General features: G+C 33.1%; 1 pseudogene; it reads left to right on the top strand.

Annotated features, from left to right (window-relative positions):
- The first annotated feature begins 2,778 nt into the window (after window positions 1-2,778).
- On the top strand, window positions 2,779-3,639 carry LOC134367839 (peptidyl-prolyl cis-trans isomerase D-like; annotated as a pseudogene).
- Window positions 3,640-9,996: the final 6,357 nt, after the last annotated feature.

The following is a 9,996-nucleotide window of genomic DNA, read 5'->3' as shown; positions in this document are numbered from 1 at the left end:
TTTAAAACACCATGCCTTAAATAAACACACAATCAAACAAACACACAACTTTAACAGTGGTCCCTGGCTTCCTTTCTCCTGCTATTTTTGTTTTTTTATAAAAATAAATTTTGTCATTGTAGACATTGTGTGGCTGTAGTGTGACAATGTGATATTAGTGGGAAGTTGCGTTGAAGGGGGACTAGAGACATGGTGCTGGTCAGGAGGTGGTAGTAAGGAATCAGGCTTTGGGAATTAAGGTTTGGGTTAGGGAGAATATGTTGCTAGGGTTGGAAGGATTGACTCAGACTGAGAAAATGTTTGAATCTAAAATTGGGGGAGAGGGAGGGGTAGGAAAGGGGTTAAACACATTGTGAAACTGTGGGAGTGGGTGGGTAAGTAATTTGTGGATTTGATAGTTTGTGTCCAAGGGACTATTGTTGAATAGACTGGTGACTCCATAAAATCTTAGGATATTCAAAGCCCAGCTTTCATGCCCAAAAGACAATTGTAACACATAGCGAGGAGTGGGTTATTCAGCCCATTTGTACAAGGAATCCCAAATAATTGTGACGCTCTGGCAGCTTGAGAACTTAAGCACACTAGCTCAGAGGAGGCTGGAGAATCTGATGTGAGTAGCAGTGCCCAGAGAGAGAGACCAGTGGTCAGCAGGAATGACAATTCTTCATTCAGTATGTGTGACAGCAGAGGCCTCACAAGGGCTGCCAGTCAGTCATCATGATTATCCTCTTAGGTAAATCGAAGAGTTCTTACTTTTTCATAATACCTTGTCAGGCATTTTTCCCACTGCTGAATTCTCTTTGCTAGTAATATGTGCAGAATTTTTCTGTCTATGTTTATAATTTTTTCTTTTACTGTTTTTGTTCATTTATTTATTTATTTATTTATTCTTCAGTTTTGATATCCACGTTGTATTAGCTACATCAAATGATAATTAACTTTCTCTCTTTTTTTGTTTTTGAAATATTTTGTGTAAGATAGAACTTGTATGTTTCCTGAATGTTTAGTAAAGACTTGCCTGCAAAATCATCTGGACATGTTAAGACTGGAAACTGCTATTGTGGGTGGGGGTATGGGCATGATTGTCGGTCAAGGGACACAAAATTTTAGTTAGGAGGAACTCAAGAGATCTACTGTACAACATGGTGATTAAAGTTAATAACAACATACCGTATACTTGAAAATTGCTAAAAGAATAGATTTTAAGTGTTCTCAGAACAAAAACAATGGTAAGTATATAAGGTAATTATATGTTAATTAGTTTGATTTAGCTATTCCACAGTGTATACATCATGGTATACACCATATGTTTGTCTTGTACATATATTTATCTTTGTATACTGTGTACTGCTGAGCACACTTTTTAGCTCTAGGAGTTTTTGTAGATTCTGTGCGATTTTCTACATTGACAAACATTTCATACCTGCAAATAGGGGCAGTTTTCTTTCTTTCTTTTCATTTTGTCTGCTTTTGATTCTCTTTTCTTGCCTATTTTCCTGTGCTAGTACCTTCAGTACAATGTTGAAAAGAAGTTACAAGAGCAGCCATGTTTGCTTTGATCCTAAACTTAGAGGAAAAACATTTTTTTTTTTTTTTACCTTAAAGAATTATTTTTGCTGTTGCTTTTTGGAGATATTCTTCATCAAGCTGAGGAAGCTCCCCTCTATTTCTAGATTGCTGAGAGTTTTTATCATAAATGTGTATTGAATTTGTCAGATGCTTTATTTGCATTGATTGATATGATCATGTTATTTTTCTTCTTTATCCTGTTAGCATGAGGATTGCATGGATTGATTTTCAAATATTGAACCAGTCTTGCATCCCTGGAATAAGCCACAGTTGGTCATAGTATACAATTCTTTTATATATTTATGAATTATATTCACTAATATTTTGTTAAAACTTTTTGCATCTACATTCATAGAGGATTTCATTCTGTATTATTTTTTTCTTTATGTGTCTGGATTTGATATAAGATGAATTAGGAAGTGTTTCCTCCTGTTATATTTTCTGAAAGAATATATATAAGATTGGTGTTAATTATTCTTTAAAGGTTTGGTAAAATTCTCCTGTGAAAACATCTGGGGCTAGAGATTTCCTTTTTGAGGAAAGTTTATAAGTTATCAATTCAATTTTCTTAATAGTGGAAGAGCTCTTCAAATTATTTCATACTAGGTAAATTTGAGTAGTTTTTGTTTTTGGAGGAAGTGATTTGTTTTGTGTAAGTTGTCAAAGGCATGTTTGTAGAATTGCTTGTAGTAGTCCCTTGTTCTCTTCTTTGTGTCTGCAGATATTCTGTTTAATGTATTCTTATTTCCCTTAAGACTTCCCCTTTGACCCATTTATTATTTAGAAGTATGTTTCTTATTTTTAAGTGTTTGGAGATTTTCCTCTTATTTTTCTGTTACCAATTTCTAGTTTGGTTAATTGTTGGAGAAAACATTCTATATGGTTTCAATTCTTTCACATTTGTTAAGGTTGGTTTTATGGCTCAGGACATGGTCTATCCTAGTATTTGTTCCATGTATATTCTGTTGTTGGGTGAAGTGATCTATAAATGTTGATTAGATCCTGTTGGTTGATGGTGTTGAATTTTTCTGTATTCACACTGATTCTCTGTCTACTTGTTCTATCAGTTGTTTAGAGAAAGGTGTTAAAGGCTCCAACTATAATTGCAGATTTGTCTATTTCTCTTTTCAGTTCCCTTAGATTTTTCTTCACATAATTTTCAGCTTGCTTATTTGGTGCATACACATTAAGAATTGCTATGCCTTCTTCATGGGTGGAGAAAGTATTTATGGTGAAAAATGTGAAGATGAAAATTTCTATTATAAGCATGATCAGGAGGGTTTATTGAGCATGGCAAATGCAGGAGTGATAGAAATGGTTCTCAGTTCTTTCTCACAACATTTCCAACTCCTCATTTGGATATGGGAATCATGTAGTGTTTGGCCAAGTAATTAAAGGAATAGGTATGGCAAGGATACTGGAAAATGCAGAAGCGAAAGGTGAAAAACCTGCCAAATTGTGTGTTATTGCAGAATGTGGAGAATTGAAGAAGGGAATGATTGGGAAATATTCCTGAAAGATGGCTCTAGTAACAGTAATCCTGATTTCCCTGAGGATACAGATATAGATTTAAAAGATGGAGATAAAATTTTATTAATAACACAAAACTTTAAAACCAGATTATTTTTGAATTCCCAGAACTAGGAGATGGCCATTAAAAAAGATACAAAAATTTTAAGATATATGGATGGCTCAAAGGCTGTTATGGAGAATGCAGATAGTTCCAAACTGTAATCTATAGCTGTAAGTTTTGTATTGAATATTGGCGCTTGTAAACCAAAGATGTCAGATTGGCAGGGAGAAATTGACAGTTGTTTGGATTCTCTTGAAATAGACCCATCGAATACAAAAGCACTGTACCACAGAGCTCAAGGATAGCAAGGATTAAAAGAATATGATCAAGCACTGGCTGATTTTAAGAAAGCTCAGGAGATAGTGCAAGAAGATAAAGCTATCCAGGAAGAATTGCTGATAATCAAACAAAAGAAGTCAGAGAAAGATAAAGAGAAGGCAGTATGGAAAAATGTTTGCATAGTAAGGATTCAATTTTTCTTAGATATTGTGTATTGATTGCATAAAGGCAATAACATAATGTAAAGGGTTTTGTCTATTATCTATGATCCCTAGTGTGTTTCCTTTGAAACTTTAGTTCCCCATTGTTTACAGTTTAGGAATACTGATGTGGGTTCAGTCTTAATAAAAGTGTTACAAAATACAAAAAGTAAATAAATAAAAAATCGAGGTTGGCAAACAACATAAAATTGTATGATGTTCCAAAGAAGAGCTTTTATGTATTTTGAACTAATTTGCTTTACCCATATGGATTTCAGTAACTGAGGTTTAATATGGGTTGCATTTCGATATCACTTTATTTTGGGATAATTTTAACTAAAAGAAACCTACCCAGACAGTTAATTAATGTTTATAAAAATGTCTCTTGAAATATCCAAAATATGAGTTTAGCTTTGGTATTTGAACAAATATTAAAAGAATTACTTGGAGGAAGACATAAGTGTTATAGCTTAAATAATGAAGGTAGCATTTTTAAAACGAACTCACTACCAATACTAACAAAAATTGATCTACTTTGAATACAAAAATAAAACAAAAATGGGAGCAAATAATCATTTAGTAAAAGGTTGTAATCAGAGAGAAACTAGCATTCATGGTGAACCCCAAATAGATCAGATTCAAATAGTGAGTTCTTCCTTGGAGGCAAAGAACCTGACTACAGCCATCAGAGTGGACAGAATGCTTGGGCTACTAGGTAAACTCTACCAGGAACATTTCCAAGCAATAATGTGTTTGATTATCACAGAGCTATAATAATAAAAGTGTGGTATTGGCATAAAGACAGATACATAAACCAGTGGAATAAAATAGCCCCCCCACCCCTAAAATTCCCACATATGATAAAATGATTTTTGAAAAGGGTGACAAGAACACTTAATGGGGAAATAATAGTCTTTTCAACAAATGGTGCTGTGGAAGCTGGATATCCACATGTAAAAGAATGAAATTGGACTCTTATAATATATGCAAAAATTAACTCAAAATGGATCAAATACCAAATGTAAGAACTAAATCTGTAGAGTGCTTAGAATAAAACATATGGGAAAAGCTTCAATTTGGGAATGATTTCTTAGATTTAACACCAAAAGGATGGGCAACAAAAGACAAAATAGATAAATACATAAAAATGAGAAAATTTTGTATATCAAAGGAAACAATCAACAGAATGAAAAGGCAACCTATGGAATGAGATAAATATTTGCAAATCATATATCTAGTAAGGGATTGATATTTAGAATATATAAATAACCCCAACAATTTGAAAAGAAAAAACAATTTGATTAAAAAATGGGCAAAGAACTTGAACAGACATTTCTCCAACAAGCACATCAAAAGTTGCTCAATATCAATATCATTAGGGAAATGCAATTCAAAACCACTGAGACACCACCTCATTCCCTTTAGGATGGCTACTATCACAAAACAGAAAATAAGAAGTGTTGGTGAGGATGTGGAGAAATTGGAACCTTTATGTACTGTTACATTGTGGGAATGTAAAACAGTGGAGTCACTATGGGAAACATTATGATAGCTCCTCAAAAAACTAAAAGATTGAATTACCATTTGATCTAGCCATTTACTTCTGGATATATGCCTAAAATAATTGAAAGCAAGGTCTCAAAGAGATATTTGCATGCCCATGTTCACAGCAGCATTATTCATAAAAGCCAAAAGGTTGAAACAACCCAACTGTCTATTGACATATTAATAGATAAACAAAATGTGGTATATATCTTAAACAGAAATAAAGTTCAGACACATGCTACAACATGGATGATCCTTGAGGACATTATCCTAAGTGAAAAAAGATATATACTGTATGATTCCACTTATACAAGTTGCCTAGAGTAGTCAAATTCATAGAGACAGAAAGTAGAATGGTGGCAGCCAGAGGCTGGGAGGAAGGAGGGAGAAAGTTGTTGTTTAATGGGTATCAAGTTTTAGTTTTGCAAGATGAAAAAAATTCTGGAGGCCAGTTGCACAATAATGTGAATGTACTTAGAACTACTAAACGGTACGCTTTTTAAGTGTAGGTTAAGATGGTGAATTTTGTGTTATGTGTATTTTACCAAAATTAAATTTTTTAAAAAAATGCATGTATATGCTAATTAGGGGGAGGTGGGCTTTCTTTGCAAAGTGGAGTCTGATTGAAAAAAAAAAGAAGAGTTAATATGCATCACTGTCACCTCCAGCTTAAGAAAAGTTTTAGATCTGAAAATTAGCCAGAATATGTACTAGAATTATTATCTTTATTTTAACTATGAATTTTGACTTCATAAACCTGTTTGGTGATGCTCAAAGGCCCAAATAAATTAGTTTTCTCTGACACCAGTCCCAGAATAATTTATTTTTTTTCGGTAGAATTCTGTACGCATTGCGAGACTAATCCACTTAGTTGTACATCTGTCTGCCTGTAGAATTCAACATCAAGGATTATCTTTTAGATAATTGTGTTTCTTTGTTTCTTAGTATTATTCCAGGCACAGAGAAGGCAGGTAATAACATTTTATTAAATTCATTGAACAGATTATTATTAGGCACTTAATTAGTACACAGAACAAGAGGGATGTATTTTTTAATGTTGCCTCTATTTAATACTGATCAAAACTTTACACAGGAAACAATCTAAAGCTTAACCACAATGCTATTATTGACCAATTAAGTTTCATAAAAATTAAAATCAGAAATGAAAAAGGAGACATTAAGACCAATACCACAGAAATACAAAAAATCATTAGAGACTATTATGAATGACTATATGCCAACAAAATTGAAAATCTGGAGGAAATGGATAAATTTCTGGGCACATACAACCTACCAAGACTGAACCAAAAGAAATAGAAAACCTTAAGATACCAATAATGAGCAATGAGATTGAATCAGTAATCAGCAGTCTCTCAACAAAGAGAAGCTCAGGACCGAATGGCTTCACAGATGAATTCTACACAATTAAAAATAATAATAATAATATAAATTCCTCTCAAACTCTGCTAAAAAATGAAAGCACAGTGTATTCTCTCAAACTCATGAGGAAAACACCACCCTGATTCTAAAACCAAACAAAGACACAACAGCAAAAAGTTTTCTTTTCCTCAATGAACACAGATGGAAAAATTCTCAACAAAATACTAGCAAACAGAATTCAACAGCAGATTGAAAAGATTATGCACAATGATCAATGGGATTCATCTCAGGGTTGCTAGGATGGTTCAACATACACAAATCAATAACTGTGATACACCACATCAAAAAAATGAAATACAAAAACCATATGATGATTTCAATAGATGCAGAAAAACATTTGATAAAATTCAACATCCCTTTATGATAAAACTCTCAATGAATTAGGTATAGAAGGAAAGTATCTCAACATAATAAAGGCCATATGTGACAAACCCACAGCTAACATAATTCTGAATGTGGAAAAATTGAAAGCTTTTCCTGTAAGAACAGGAACAAGACAAGGATGCCCACTCTCACCACTCCTATTCAACATAGTACAGGAAGTACTGTAGCAACAAGGCAAAGAAATAATGGGTATCAAAAATGGGTATCAAAATTGGAAAAGAGGAACTCAAATTGTTCCTGTTTGCAGATGACATGATCTTATATATAGAAAAACTTAAACTCTCCCTCAAAATGCTGTTAGAACTGATAAATGAATGTAGTAAACTTGCAGGATACAAAGTAAACAAAAATCAGTAGCATTTCTGTACACCAGCAGTGAACTAGCAGAAAAATAAATCAAGAAAGCAATTCCATTTATAACAGATATCAAAATAATAAAATACCTAAGAATATATTTAACCAAGGAGGTGAAAGATCTCTACAATGAAAACTACGAAACAATGATGAAAGAAATTAAAGAGGACACACAACAAAATGGAAAGACATTCATGTTCATAGATTGGAAGAATTAACATTGTCAAAATGACCATACTACCCAAAGCAATCTACAAATTCAATGCAATCAAAATACCAAATGACATTCTTCACAGAAATGGAAAAAACAACCTAAAACTCGTAGGAAACACAAAAGACCCTGAATAGCCAAAGCAATTCTGAACAACAACAACAACAACAAAAACAAAGCTGGAGGCATTACACTACCTGATTTCAAATTATCCTAAAAAGCTATTGTAACCAAAAAAGCATGGTACTGGCATTAAAAACAGGTACATGGGCCAATAGAACAGAATACAGAACCCAGATATAAATCCACATGTTTACAGCCAACAGATCTTTGACAAAGGCACTGAGAATATGCATTGGAGAAAAGATAACCTGTTCAATAAATGGTGCAGGGAAAACTGGACATCCATATGTAGAAGAATGAAACCAGAGCCCTGTCATCATTTGCCAAAATCAACTCAAAATGGATTAAAGACTTAAAATTTAAGACCCCAAACTATAAAAATTCTAGAAGAAAACACAGGAGAAATGCTTCAGGACACAGGGCTGGGCAAAAATTTTATGAATAAGACTTCAAAAGCACAGGGAACAAAAGCGAAACTAAACAAATGGGATTATATCAAACTAAAAAGCTTCTGCACAGCAAAGGAAATGATCAACAGAGCAGAAAGACAACCTATGGAATAGGAGAAAACATTTGCAAACTATACATCTGACAAGGGTTGAATAAACAGAATATACAAAGAATTCGAGCAACTATACAGTAAAAAAGCCAAAATAATCCAATTAAAAAATGGGCAAAGGAGATGAATAGACATTTTTCAAAGGAAAACATACAAATGGCCAACATGTACATGAAAAATGCTTAATATCACTAATTATCAAGGAAATGAAAATCAAGACTGCAGTAAGATATCTCATCCCAGTTAGAATGGCTATTATCAAGAAGACAGAGAATAACAAATACTGGTGAGGATACAGAGAAAGGGAGACTCTAACACATTGTTGGTGGGATTGTAAATTAGTGTAGCCATTGTGGACGACAGTCTGGAGGTTTCTCAAACAACTACAGATAGAACTATCGTACAATACAGCAATCTCACTACTGGAAATCTATCCTAAGAAAAGGAAATCAACATGTTGAAGGGATACCTGCACTCCCATGTTTATTGTGGCTCCGTTCACAATAGCCAAGATTTGGAACTAACCTAAATGTCCATCAGCAGATGACTGGATAAAGAAAATGTGGAAGACATGGAATATTACTCAGCCATAAAAAAAAAAAAAATGAAATTCTGCCATTTGGAGCAGCACGTGTGAGCTTGGAGAAAATCATGTTAAGTGAAATAAACCAGGTACAGAAAAAGAAATACTGTATGTTCTCATTCATATGTTGGAGCTAAAATAATAAAAATAGTAATAATAATAAGTTGAACTTTTAGAAGTACAGAGTAGAACTGTGGTTAAAGTAGAAGTGGCAAAGAGGATAGTAAGAGGTTGGTTAATGGATACAAAATTACATCTGGATAGGAAAAATAATGTCTATTGGTGTACAGTACTGCTAGACATCTATAATTAGCAATAGCTTAAGGTATGTTGTCACATGGCTAAAAGAGAGGAGCTTAAATGAAACTTAAAAGAGCTTAAAAGAAACAATAAATTTTGCATTTATATATTTGCTAACTATCCTGATTGGCTCACTACACATTGTATACATGTATTGAAATTTAACTCTGTACCTCATGAATATGTACAGTTAATATGTTTCAATTAAATAAAATAAAAGATGCTTGATATTTGGTAGAAAACAAAGTAATGATATAGCCTAGGAGAAGAGAATGCATAATTTTGGAATTTCAAGCCTCTGAAGGATGGAGGTGTATCTTTTAGACACAATCTTGCTAGTGTCTTTGAATATACGCCATAGTTGGTAGTGCCAATTCTTAAAATTAGACATAGAAAGTGCCTTTTCTGCATTTAAAAATGTTTTTGTAACTTTCAGAGCAGTTACAAATACACTACTGATTGTAGCTAAGTGTAGCTACTAAGTGTCGCTGTATGTAAATGTGGGACAGTTTAATGAGGTTATTGTCTATATGCCGTTGTGGCATTCACAATTACCATAAACTTTAATACACTTTTAAGAAACTATTACAATTCAGCACATATCACTATTTTTACATTGAGTTTAAGTCCAAGCATCCTTAGTTACGTTACCATTTATTCTCAAATCGAATAATCAAATGTGAGCAATCCTTTTAAGTACCGTCACCATCTATATTATATTAATTTAATGAATATGTTCCATTGTTTACAAAAGGATAAGTGGTATCAGCATTTCTTAGGTTCATATCTTTGGAAAAATGTCCATTTTGTTAATAAATCTAATTCATAATTTTAGTTTTTAATTAAAAGTCTGTGAGCATGGTGTTTAAAATAAAA

The sequence above is a fragment of the Cynocephalus volans genome, chromosome X (assembly GCF_027409185.1).
Source record: "Cynocephalus volans isolate mCynVol1 chromosome X, mCynVol1.pri, whole genome shotgun sequence".
NCBI classification, from domain to species: Eukaryota; Metazoa; Chordata; class Mammalia; order Dermoptera; family Cynocephalidae; genus Cynocephalus; species Cynocephalus volans.
Note: the sequence above shows the minus strand (reverse complement) of the source record. Positions and strands in the feature narration are given on the sequence as shown.